This window comes from Tenrec ecaudatus, unplaced genomic scaffold (assembly GCF_050624435.1).
Source record: "Tenrec ecaudatus isolate mTenEca1 unplaced genomic scaffold, mTenEca1.hap1 Scaffold_1504, whole genome shotgun sequence".
Taxonomy (NCBI): domain Eukaryota; kingdom Metazoa; phylum Chordata; class Mammalia; order Afrosoricida; family Tenrecidae; genus Tenrec; species Tenrec ecaudatus.
Window position 1 is genome coordinate 83,469 of NW_027457992.1, and position 12,868 is coordinate 96,336.

The 12,868-nt window shown below is 42.2% G+C and overlaps 1 long non-coding RNA gene across 5 annotated transcripts in view; it reads right to left on the minus strand.

Annotated features, from left to right (window-relative positions):
• LOC142436099 (uncharacterized) overlaps positions 1 to 12,868 on the minus strand; it is a 79,060-nt gene that overhangs the window by 24,828 nt on the left and 41,364 nt on the right. For all 5 annotated transcript variants that reach the window (XR_012781774.1, XR_012781776.1, XR_012781773.1 and 2 more), the window contains exon 3: positions 2,752 to 2,897. This is a non-coding gene — a long non-coding RNA (uncharacterized LOC142436099). The remainder of the gene's footprint in view (positions 1 to 2,751; positions 2,898 to 12,868) is intronic.

The following is a 12,868-nucleotide window of genomic DNA, read 5'->3' on the forward strand; positions in this document are numbered from 1 at the left end:
AGACACAACAAAGAAGTCATCTGCAACAGTAGTGAGAGAATTCTTGGAGGAAAGCTTCCCCAGCTTAGTGAATTAAAACAAGGCAACCATTCAGGAAGCTGAAAGAATCCCAGCAAGACTGGATCCCAAGAAGAAGTCATCAAGGCACATAATAGTTAAATTATCCAACTTTGAGGAAAAGGAGAAAATCATGAGAGCAGCTAGGGGAAAACAAGCAATCATATATAAAGGTTCCCAAATAAGAATATGATCAGACCTATCAGCAGAAACTATGAAGAAGAGAGAGTGGAGTAACATTTTCAAAAAATTGAAGGAAAACAATGCAAACCCAAGAATACGCTACCAAGCCAAATTATCAATCAAGATAGATGGAGAAGAGTCATTACATTGCACGCTCATCTCGATAATATGATCACTGAAGACAGATTTGTGCACAAGCAAATGTGGTGAAGAAAGTTGATGGTGCTCAGCTATCAAAAGATATAGCATCTGGGATCTTAATGGCTTGAAGGTAAAAAAGCGGCCATCTAGCTCAGAAGCAACAAAGCCCACATGGAAGAAGCATACCAGCCTGTGCAATCACAAGGTATCAAGGGATCAGGTATCAGGCATCATCAGAACAAAAAATCTTACCATAGTGAATCAGCGGGGGAGTGTGGAGTGGAGACCCAAAGCCCATTTGTAGGCCACTGGACATTCCCTTACAGAAGGGTCTTGGGGAGGCGATGAAACAGTCAGGGTGTGATGTAGCAACGATGAAAAATACAACTTTGATCAAGTTTCTGGGTGCTTCCTTCCCCCCTCCAACTGTCATGGTCTGAATCCTGACTTGCAGGTCTGACTAGACCAGGGGATGTACACTGGTGCAGATGGGAACTGAAAATGCAGGGAAGCCATGGCAGATAATCCCCTCAGGACTGGTGGTGTGAGTGGTGATATTTGAAGGGCACAGTGAGGTTGGGTTGGAAAAGTGGAACCTATTTCAAGAATCTACATGTGACCTCCTCCCTGGGGGACATACAACAGAAAAATGGGACACAGAAATATATGACAAAATAACAATTTATAAATTATCAAGGGTTCATGAGGGAGGAGGGAGTGAGGAGGGAGAAGAAAAATTGAGGACCTGAAGCCAGGGGCTTGGGTGGAGAGCAAATGTTTTGAGAATGATGAGGGCAACGAATGTAAAAATGTGCTTTACACAATTGATATATGTATGGATTGTATTAGGAGTTGTATGAGTCCCTAATAAAATGACTTAAAAAAAAAAAAGAACCAGGAGTAGGGGCCTTTAGATCCCAGATTCTTTCACAGAAATTCTTCAATCCAGCAGACAGGCAGCTGTGACACAAGAGTGGACATGAAGGGAAGAAGCAGCAACAGAGACATGGTGGCAGCAGAACCAAGAGCCTGAGACAGAGCAGTGGCATTCCCAGACCACAGAACAAGAGAGCTAAGTGCCTTTGGGCAGGAGGTTAGAGGTGAAATAGGGGTACATTTGAGTTCTTATCTGGGGAACTAGATTTGCCAACCCACATAGAGCTAAGTGTGTCTGGTATAAGGCTAAGGTGCAGAGAGAGAATTTATCCGCAGAACTAAGAGAACTTTGTAATTTTTGTACATTTAGGACAGAAGCCAGGGGGTTGTAGGGCCTGACCTCACCTGCAGGTACGGCTGTCAAGATGCTGTCCCAGAGAACTGTACCTTGAGGCACTGATGATGCTAAATTGTGTGTTAGGGTGGAAAAGTGACTTCTTTGTCAAACATAATTTGAGGAGAGCATTTATTGAACTTTAAGAGACAACAAAAGATACGCACACACATCATATGGATAAGGGAGGCCATTAGCAGTTCAAATGCAACTGAGGATTCAGAGTCGGGACCCTAGATAAATAGGACACAGAACAAAAGGCCATGTCACAGATCATGATTGGTGGCAAAGCAATACATCAGATACAGGTGGGACTGCAGCAGCAGGAATGGGACCATAATTGGGACATGCACATTATTAGATAGAAAGACTTAAAAGATTGGTCCAGGGCCTTCAAACTGAGGCAATCAAGGCCAGACTCATAACAATGGCCCCTGTGCTGTCCTCGCTTAGGTGAGCTCCATCAAGGATACATCTAGGCAGGCCCTTGGAGGGGGATGGATGGAGAGGAGTGCAGGCAATCTATTTTGTAAGGCATTTTCCGCAAGGGTAAGATGATCTACATTCTTGGCTAATTATCAAAAGGAATTCAATGGAGGCTTAATCAAACTGGGGAGGCAGCAAATGGACAGAGTTGTCACTGTCATCAGCAATGCAAACCTTAAACCCAACTCAGTGCCACAGAGTGGATTCTGGTTACAGTGACCCTTTAAAGGGAGGTGGAATGGCCCCTTGTGGATTTCGGAGACTATAACTCTTACCAAGATTGGAAACCTTGTTTTTCTCCTCAGAGGTGACTTGTAATTCTGAACTGCTGACCTTGCAGTTAGCAGTCCAATCTGTAACCACTATGCCACCCGCCTTTTGCAAATTGGAGTGCTCACAATTTAAGTTCTAATACAATTATACATGGTTACATTATCAGCAAATTCTATCATTCCGGGAGATGCGCAAATTGCTCGGACCCCGACCAATGGGGCAGCCTGGGTTCTTGTACACTGGTGTTTCCTGGGTTCAGACCCCAGAAAGCTCAGATCCCTCCTGCTTCCCCTCAAACTCCTCTGCCCAGTGCTGACCCCAGGAACCCCAGGGATGCTCACCCTGCTTGGAGTCAGGTGAATGGATTTGGTTCACGACCCAGTCAGAAGTTGAAGTCCTTCCTTGTCATGCTTCAATGTGCAAGACACTAGTACCAGATTTCTAGCTCCCTAGACTGGACTGTATTTCTCTGTGGCAAATCTTTGTTCTGAAACAGAAGAGGAGGCAATGTTGAAAAAGGCATATCACTTTCTTGGCCTGTACTTCTTGCGCTAAATAGTGACCACCCCCACCACCTGGGATCAAAATCCTGCTCAAAGCTGAGGGTTTGCATTAAACAAGGGTCCACTCTATCTTTGCAGAGCAATTTTACTAATTTCCCAAATATCATGATCAACTTTGGATCCACAAAGTGGAAGTACTTAAGGCCTCAAATTTCTCAAGCTCCATTGAAGGTAAATATCTTCTTTTCACCAGCAATCTAACTGAAGAACGGAATATTTTATGAAGAATGTTCTTTAAAAGCCCATAACGGAACCTCAGACCAAAACCCTTGACATATCTGGTGAAAGTGATCAAGCTGAATCACGCTCATATCTGCCACTCCAACTCAGGCTGAGCTTCTCATTAAGTAAAACCTACTCCAATCCCCTTGCATCCTGGGTATTCTTTACAATATCTATTGTGTGAAGAAATCCCTATGGTTGGGTAGCCCATTTATGCACAATAGTGTAGTAACTAGAGAAAGTTTTTGTACAGGTGGACAACAAGAGACAGAGCGACACCAATAGCACATCCTAGAGGTACCTTGGCCAAGATAGAGATATTCTAAACAAGAAAACAAGCCAGGGGAATCCTTATTTGCTACTCTCTTAAGCTCTTGTGTTTACAGATGTCCGATTTTAAAGCCTTTGGGAAAGACTGCAGCTTACAGTCATGGAATGGCAAGGGGTCATGGTAAGAGCCAAGGTGAGGGAAGATGCTTAAAAATGCAAGATGGATCCAGAAAAGAGATGACTGATCAAACCATTTTGTCATCTTGACCTAAATTCTGGATTCCAAGCTTTCTAGGTAATGCTGACTGATGGCAAACAACACACACTGTAGTAGTGGGCTTATTGGCTTGGGTTCAAGGATGTCCCATCCACAGTCTCAGGTGTGAGTGACGATTTGTCCCGTCAAGAGGGGTGTAAATCATTTATCACTCTAGAGGATCCAGCCAGAGCAAGTGATCTATGAGAGTCGAGTGGGTTTCAGGATGTTCAGAAAGTTTACAATCAACTGAATCACAATTCAATTCCATGAGAAACTTCAAGGCTAACTGTAAGACAGATTAAAGTTGAAGATTCTGGCAGCTAGACAGGAGAGTATTCACGCAATATGAATAGACGCTTTATTCTTTTTGTCTAAGTTCACGTTATTGGGTGAAACATAACAATAATTGTCAGAGTAACCTTATTAATATTTTCTATGAGACCAGTAATAACCTGTAAACAAGGTCAGATAATGATACTTCAAGAAAACTGTAGAGCAATATTGATAATGGATCTACATGAAAAAGTTCTTGAAAACATTGGGAATAGAGTCAGAAAACACATGAAAATAATTACACATGATAATTAAGTAGAATCTATCCTAGAGTTGATTTAATATAAGAAAATGAGCACTGTAATATATACCAATTAATGTAAAAAAGAATTAATAATCTAAATAGACACAAAACTTACTAAACAAAGTCAAAGACTTTTCATGCTAAGGAAAAATAACTCTACAAATCTAACATAAAACAAATATAGTTCAAAATGTTAATATGCTAATATACATTCCTAAAAAGAAAAAGTCATACTTGAAAAAACATCACCCCACGTCAGAAAAAGGACAACCATAAATGTCCACTTTTACCAGTGATATTAAAAATTGACTGTATGTTCTAACTAGAGCTACCAGGTTCACTTTTTTTTAAGGAAGAGGCTTCCAAAAAGACATAAAAATTCCTTTAATCATAATTTAATTATCATATCCATAAAATATTCACGATATGCCATGAATAGCTAATAAATGCTAAAACATTGTAGGCTACATTTAAACACGCTGAAATAACTCTTGGTACTTAACTCCCTAACTATTAATTGTTAATCAGAAGTGGAAGGGGAAGGTGGGGGGAGAAAGAGGGAACCTATCACAATGATCTACGTATAACTCCCTCCCCAGGGGGATAGACAACAGAAAAGTGGGTGAAGGAAGACATAGGGCAGTGTAAGAGATGAACAAATAATACTTTACAAATTATCAAGGGTTCATGAGGAGGGGGGAATAAAAATGAGAAGCTGACAGCAAGGGCTCAAGTAGAAAGAAAATGCTTTGAGAATGAGTATGCCAACAAATGTACTAATGTGCTTGACACAATGGATGGAGGTGTGGATTATGATAAGAGTTCTACAAGACCCAATAAAGTGATTTAATAAAAAAAGAAATACAGCATGATCAAAATTATAGCATTTATCTTACAGAAAAGGAAGTACAAATGTATTCAGATTAAAACCCTGAAACAGGGAATTTGTTTCCACCCATTCTGTGATGAAAGCATGAATTTAGAGTCCTGTAGTTTTCTGTAGTGTTGAAGGTCCTCATATACTGATGAATTAATAAACTAAACCAAGGCATTCGTGTGCACATATAATATTAGAGTGACTATATAGACACACATATATGTATGTGATACACACACATATATGTATGTGATACACACACATATATCAAGCTGGACAACAGATAGGATTGATGCTCACCCAAAAACTGAAGTTTGGGGACTTGAACACACTGAGCCATGGATGCTCTAGGTAGCATTGGACCCATGGGCTTCAGTTGGACTGGGCTGGGATGTTCTCTTGATGAAAAGCTCTCTCTTATGCATATGTCAGTGTCTATAGTTTTATTTTTCTAGAGAACCCAGCCTAAGGCAGAACCCCATCACATTAGTGTCATATGAGGGCGAAAAGGTGTACCTGACATGCTGCTCTTGGAGAAAAACACATCACAAGGAAAGTGTGAAAAGATAATCAACAATTCCCTGACACTGAGCCAGTCCTATGCTCCTCTAGGTCTGTGGAATTTTGGTGGAAGAAAATCTATTTATAACAAAAATATCAGAGGGGCCAGCCCCAATCCCAACTAAGAGGACAGCTGCCCCTTCCCCCAGAAGAATTTACTTCAGAGGACAACACTGAAGCTACAGCTCAGGGAAAGGGACATGTCTGATCAGAGCACACGGGAGAAAATGAAGGGGGAGGAAGAGAGAGTGGAGCACACATCCTGGCCCACCAAGCTTTGAGGACAATATGCCTGCTCTGAGCAGCCCATGCAAAAAGAAGCACTATGGCTGCCCCGACTATGAGTCATGACATCCCTCACTGACCTATAGCCCTATAGGGGACAACACTGGAGACAGTTTGGGAATTGCATCCGATCTGACCCCACCACACCCAGGCAAAACACTAAGGGTGTTGTGCAACAGAACAGCAAGGGAAGTAGAGCAAGGAAGTCCCAAGAGTACCAAAATTAGACTCGGGGGCCAGGGCGTGGCACCCCATCAGACTCCACAGAAAAGCACTCCTAAAGGTCAACATAGAGACCTCTAACTTTTTACAGGCTTTTCTCTTTTTTCCCTTTTTTTCTTGTTGCTGTTGTTTTGTTTTCTTTTGTCATTTTGTTTTGCTCTTTTGTGTGTATGTGTGCTTGTGTGTGTGTATGTGTGTGTGTGTGTGTGTGTGTGTGCATATTATATCTGCACTTCTAACTAGATAATATAGGCCAGATAAACAATCTGGAGGAGAAAGCAACAGGACCCATGGTTGGGGCGGGGAGCATGACATGGGAGAAGGGGAGGTGGGGGAAAGAAAGTGGTGTTAACCAACCCAGGGAAAAGGGAACAATCAATAAGTGATCCAAAATAGTGGGAAACAGAAAGATTTCTCCAAGTCATCTCCCCCAAATATATGTTAGACTTAGGACACTGCTCACAATTAATGGTAAATAATTGTCAAGTTACCTCCCTGAAGGCAATCAGCTGTCAGAGGACTGTCTAGTCCCACCACATATAGGGCCCATCCCTGCTGTTAAGGACAATGGGATACTTCCCCCTAAAGGCTTCAATTTAGACCCTGCAAGGTGGGTTTACAGTACACCTTACTGATAATGATTTCTACAGTGAACCAGAGAACAGGTCAAACCTGCTCAGTGACATCCAAAGTTAGGCTGCCATGCTGAATCTCGGGTCCGCCCATCTTGTCACATGCACACCCTTACTCCCTCCTCTTCCAACAGCATATGAACCCCTACAGCATCCCACTCCCATTACTATATTACCTATAGCACAACACTTTCCTGTGATGGATTTCTTCACCTGTAATTAGGGGGCCTGCACATCCCCAGATGATATAAAAGCCTTGGTTAGCAATAAATATTTCTCTCCCCATGTGGACCACCAAGTGAGGCTGAGGTGAACATGCAACTATGAAATGTGTCTGCCTCCATTATTTCAATCCCTCTTCTATCTCTCATGCTCCCTATGACTTTACTATAATCTTTATTTATTATCACTGTACAATTGCACCAACCGACCCGCTGTGATGTGTTAGGGTCTGGCCTTTCCCCTGACACAAAATAAGTGGCAAGGAGGGTGTAAGATGCCTGGTAGGGATTGATCAAGGCAATGTAACTGAGAAGAATTACTGAAACCCTGAAATTACTGAACTACAGACAGAGCATGATAGTGGGACAAGAGGAAAGTAAAAGGAAATAGAGGAAAGAACTAGGAGACAAAGAGCATTTACAGAAGTCTAAATACAAGCATGTGCATATGTAAATATATTTATATTAGGGTGGGGAAATAGATCTAGGTGCATATATTAATAGGTTTAGTATTACGGTATCAGATGGACATTGGGCCTCCATGCAAGTGCTCCCTCAATGCAAGAACACTTTGTTCTATTACCTGGCATTCCACGATGCTCACCTTCCTAAGATGATAGCTGAAGACAACTGTGTGCAAAGAAAATGTGAAGAAAACTGATGGAGCCCAGCTACCAAAAGATATAGCATATGGGATCTTAAAGGGTTGAAGGTAAACAAGTGGCCATCTAGCTTAGAAGCAAGAAAGCCCACATGGAAAAAGCACACAACCTATGGATTGATTACAAGGTGTCGATGGGATCAGTATCGGGCATATTGTGAATGAAGGGGAGTGAAGATTGGGGATCCAAAGCCCGTCTGTCAGCAACTGGACAGCCCCTTACAGAAGGATCATAGGGAAGAGACGAGCCAGTCAGGGTACAGTGTAGAAACAATGAAAATACAACTTTCCCCTACTTCCTAAATGCTCCTCCTCCCCTCCACTATCATGAACCTAATTCTCTTACAAATCCAGCTAGACCAGAGGATGCACACTGGTACAGATAGGAACCTGAAACATAGGGAATCTGGGACAGAAGATGCCTTCAGGACCAGTGGTGAGAGTGGTGCTATCATGAGGGTGAAAGGAAGGTGGGGCAGAAAGGGGGGACCCATTACAAGGATCTACATAAAACCCCCTCCCTGGGGGATGGACAACAGAAAAGTGGGTGAAGGGAGACATCGGACAGTGTAAGGATGAAAAAATAATAATTTATAAATTATCAAGGGTTCATGATGGAGAGGCAGTGAGCAGGGAGGGGGGAAATTGAGGAGCTGATACCAAGGGCTCAAGTAGAAAGCAAATGTTTTGAGGATGATGAGGTAACACATGTACAACTGTGCTTGACACACAATGGATAAATAGATAATAAATAGATAAAGCTATCATGTTAACCTTGAAAAAACACAGAGCTCTTACAAGGCACAATGCACACATAGCCTCTCTGCACCAAAGGTCAACACTCACATTTATAACACGTAAGGAAACTTAGTAGACTCATAGTCACACTTGCTATAAGAAATCAGTATAACACTAAGAGCCTTATATTCATGGGGAAACATGACATCATGCTCCTGAGAGGAAAGTACTACACTTGTTTATATAACAAAGTATTCCCATTACTCAGCTCACATACTGCAATAGCATCACTGAGTATGAAACATACACAAATATACATATACACACGCACGCACACATCTTTCCGTTTTTAATGAAAATATTCATACCTACTGAGGCCAGGTTTCTAAAAGTTTCCATCATCCCGTGTCTCTATAGTTTCCTCTCAGAAAGGTCCAGCAATGCCCATTCTTCCTCGGAGAAATTCAGAGCCACCTCCTCAACAGCCACAGTGTCCTAAAACATCCCGTATATTCTGGCTTGGCAAGGTACCATGCATTCCACTATGTGAAAGGATGAAGAAGACAGTCCTGGGGAAACAGAGACTTCACATGGGCATTAGACACAGGGGTCTTGCTCTAAGGATTTCCATCAGGGTTTAGCTAACCCACTTCACCCACTAGATCAGCTGTTCTGAACCTGTGGGTTGCAACTCCTTTGGGGGTTGAACAACCCTCTCAAAGGGTTCTCCCGTTCATAACAGTAGCAAAATTACAGTAATGAAAATAATTTTTTGGTTGGGGGGTGAGCACACATGAGGAACTGTATTAAAGGGTTGCAGCATTAGGAAGGTTGAGAACCACTGCACTAGACACACTCCCTCACTAATTACATGTTATCCCAAGGACTGCATGCTTCTAGCATAATGAGTTTATCTCTGTACAGTTTGTCTGTGACCAACTGCAGCCTTATTTCTATCTAGCTGTTTCAGAATAGAGAACAGTCAGAACACATAAATCAGATGAATGATCAAAAATAAAAGCCTCGATTCCAAATTCATATCCTCTCTTCCATTGGAGGGAGGATTGAAATTAGAATATTTATCAGAACAGGAAGCACAGGGTGAAAGGAAGATGACAACTAGGAAACACTGCAGAATTTGTGCTTCTCCCTGTCGCCCCTCCTTAGCCATTGGAGAGCTGCTGGTATGAACTAACAAAGTAGGGACCCAAAGCCCTGGAGTCATGGTATCCTCTTGGAGAATTCTACGTGATCAAGAGCTGACGTGTTACCTGGTGATAGAGATGATTATTTGGGGAATTATGAAATTTTCTATAGAGTGTCTATGTTACTCGCCTACTTTCCAGTCACTCTGCAGTTGCACGCTTGTGTATTTTGTATTTTCAATGAGATAGGACAAGCTATTGAAAAGGGAAACCGGGCAAGAGTGAAAGGTAACAATAGAATATAGATACCCTCTGTACACTGGTACAGATAGGAACATGGAAACAAGGAATCCAAGGTGGATGATCCATTCAGGTCCAGTGGTGAGAGTGGCGATACCAGGAGGATGGAGGGAGGGTGGGGTGGAAAGAGCGAACTGATTACAAGGATCTACATATAACCTCCTCCCTGGGGGATTGACAACAGAAAAGTGGGTGAAGGGACATTTTGGACAGTATAAGATATGACAAAATAATAATTTATAAGTTATCAAGGGTTCATAAGGGAGGGGGTAGTGGGGAGGGAGGGGCAAAAATGAGGAGCTGATGCCAGGGGCTTAAGTGAAGTGCAAATGCTTTGATATTGATAATGGAAATGAATGTGCAAATGTGCTTTACACAATTGATGTATGGATTGTGATGAGTTGTAATATAATGATTAAAAAAAAGAATATATGCAGATATCTTGAAAATTTTCCCACTGAGACAAAGCTACTGTCATGTAATTATTATGGACTGCTCCCCTCAAAAAATACTGGATACGCACATCAATACACACTAAGCTCATAGGATATACTGACAAAAGAGCACAATATATTCAGTATCATAATAGCATGTCCTTTTTGCTGATTGGGAAAATGTACTTAGGTTCCAATTTTCTTATAAGTTGACTGAACTTCAGTGCATTTCAATGTTAAACTGTTAGGATACTAGGACTTACATACCAGGCTTTGAGATGTTTTTCACATTTTAGATTTTTAAAGATTTTTTCACATTTGCAGATCATGGAAGGACGACTAGCTGAACATGATGACCACTAGCATTCTCTCAGCTGTGGGACTGGCCTCCATGACTTGTCATACTTTTGTTCCCGCATCTTTTCAGGAGAGACCAGTCCCTGGAGAAGGACATGGTGCTTGGTGAGGGAGAGAGAGGCAAAGAAGAGAAAGGCCTTCGCCAACATGGATCGACACAGGGGCTGTCGCAATGGCTCCAACGTGGGAACATGTGAGGATGGTGCAGGACAGGGCAGTGTGTCGCGCTGTTACATAGAGGGCTTTAGGGGCTGGAATGGACACGAAGCCACCTAACAACAACATAGAAAAGGTTGCACTTTATGCTAAGATTTCACAGCATGGCCAACTAGCTATGGCATAAAGTCGCATGAGCTATCACGGTCACTCCACAATTCTGCTACAACAGTGTAACCTAGTGTCGATCCAATAAGCCTTTCAAAATCTCATCCACAGCAGTGCATCGGGTGCCGGGTTTTAAAGCCTTCCCATTCCTTCATGATGAACCAAAACCAAATGGACTGCGGTCAAGTACATTTTAACTCATTTTGACCATAAAACAGGGAGTGGAACTGCTCGCTAGTGTTTCCAAGTCTGTAAATCTTCACGGGCCCATGCAGCCTCCTTGGCCTCCCTTGATGGGCCTGGAATGCTGGAGCCACAAAGGGTCTGGCCAGCGGCATCGATTAAACCAGTGAACCACTAGGGCCTCTTTCACACAACATGTTCATGATAAAACACTGCATTTATTCAGCAACCACGATTCTGAGGCAATTTCCAAAAAGATTTGGCCACATTGGCTCATTTAGTCCTCTTGTCACTCACTTTTAAGCAGATGTTGCTCCCAATGGGATAGAGCTGAAGTCACCAACATTACTCACAATTTCAGTATTGCTCAAATGAAAACTTGTTGAACCAGGTCAGCATGCAGGTCCATGTGTGTACAACTAAATGCCTGGCAATTACATTTCTGTTCATATGCCCAGAGCTTTTTATTCTGTCAGTCATCAGTTACAGAGATGATCTGGATCTTCTGTGTAGTACAAAGAGGAGACGAAGAAAACAATCTATTCAATTCAGATAACTGGAACGCATTGTCCTGGAAAAGCCAGGACCCTCAGACAATACTGCTTACCTCAGGGCCGTACAACTGGCTCTTGCATATAAGAAATTATTAGATTGATTGAGCAAATAAAAAACCATTGAGCAAATCAGAACAAAACCAGACCAATGTGTTCTGAGAGGGCACACCATTCCAAAACCAACAGTTCAACCCTGGACACATGAGGTGGCTATGAGTTGAAAACACTCCACAGTAAAAAACAAGAACAAAAGCACAAGGCCAAATGATAATAACTCTTATGAGAAATGCAACAGAGGTGGAGTCTAAGCATTAACACATACATATTTACATTTCGTGAGCTAGTGTAGGGAGAAATAAAATGATCACTTTAGGAAACACTAGCCAGAGAACCCTGGCATGATAAGGAAATTCTAACAACATGGGAAGGTTCTGTGATGAATTTGCAAATGCTCAGTTCGATTTCCGTTTCTCAAACATACAGGCTAAGGAGTCAAAGAGCACCCAGGTCTTCAGGGGCCGGAGAGGGAAGCTCCATGGTCAGCCACTAAATGAAAAGCTCGTTAGCAATAAGCATTCATGGAACTTCCCACACTGGAAAATAAGTGGAGCATGAAGAAGCACCAGCAAGAAAGTAAAACAAAAGAGGCAATAGTTAAAAGAAATGCAAATGAGGACGTTCAGGTTTATGACCAATATGTGAAGAGCTCAAAGTCACCATTCCAGTCTCAGAGATAAAAGCTGACCATGTTGAAGTCAGAGTACGGAGGTCACAGGGCATGTTTTTCTTTCTGGTGTACATTTTTTTAAAAAATTACTGTCATTGAGTCAATTCTGACTCAAAGCATCCCCACAGAGCAGAGTAGAACAGGGCCTGCGCGTTTCTGAAACTGCAACTCTTTAAGGGAGTAGAAAGCCTCATCTTCTACTGTGGACCAGTGAGCAGTTTTGAATGGCTGAACATGTGGGTACCAACCCAACGCATAGCACACTACATCACCATGGGTGCAGTGTTGTAATAAATTGGAGAAAACTAGATGGTAACTAACAACAAGAAAAGCATCCTTTTAAATG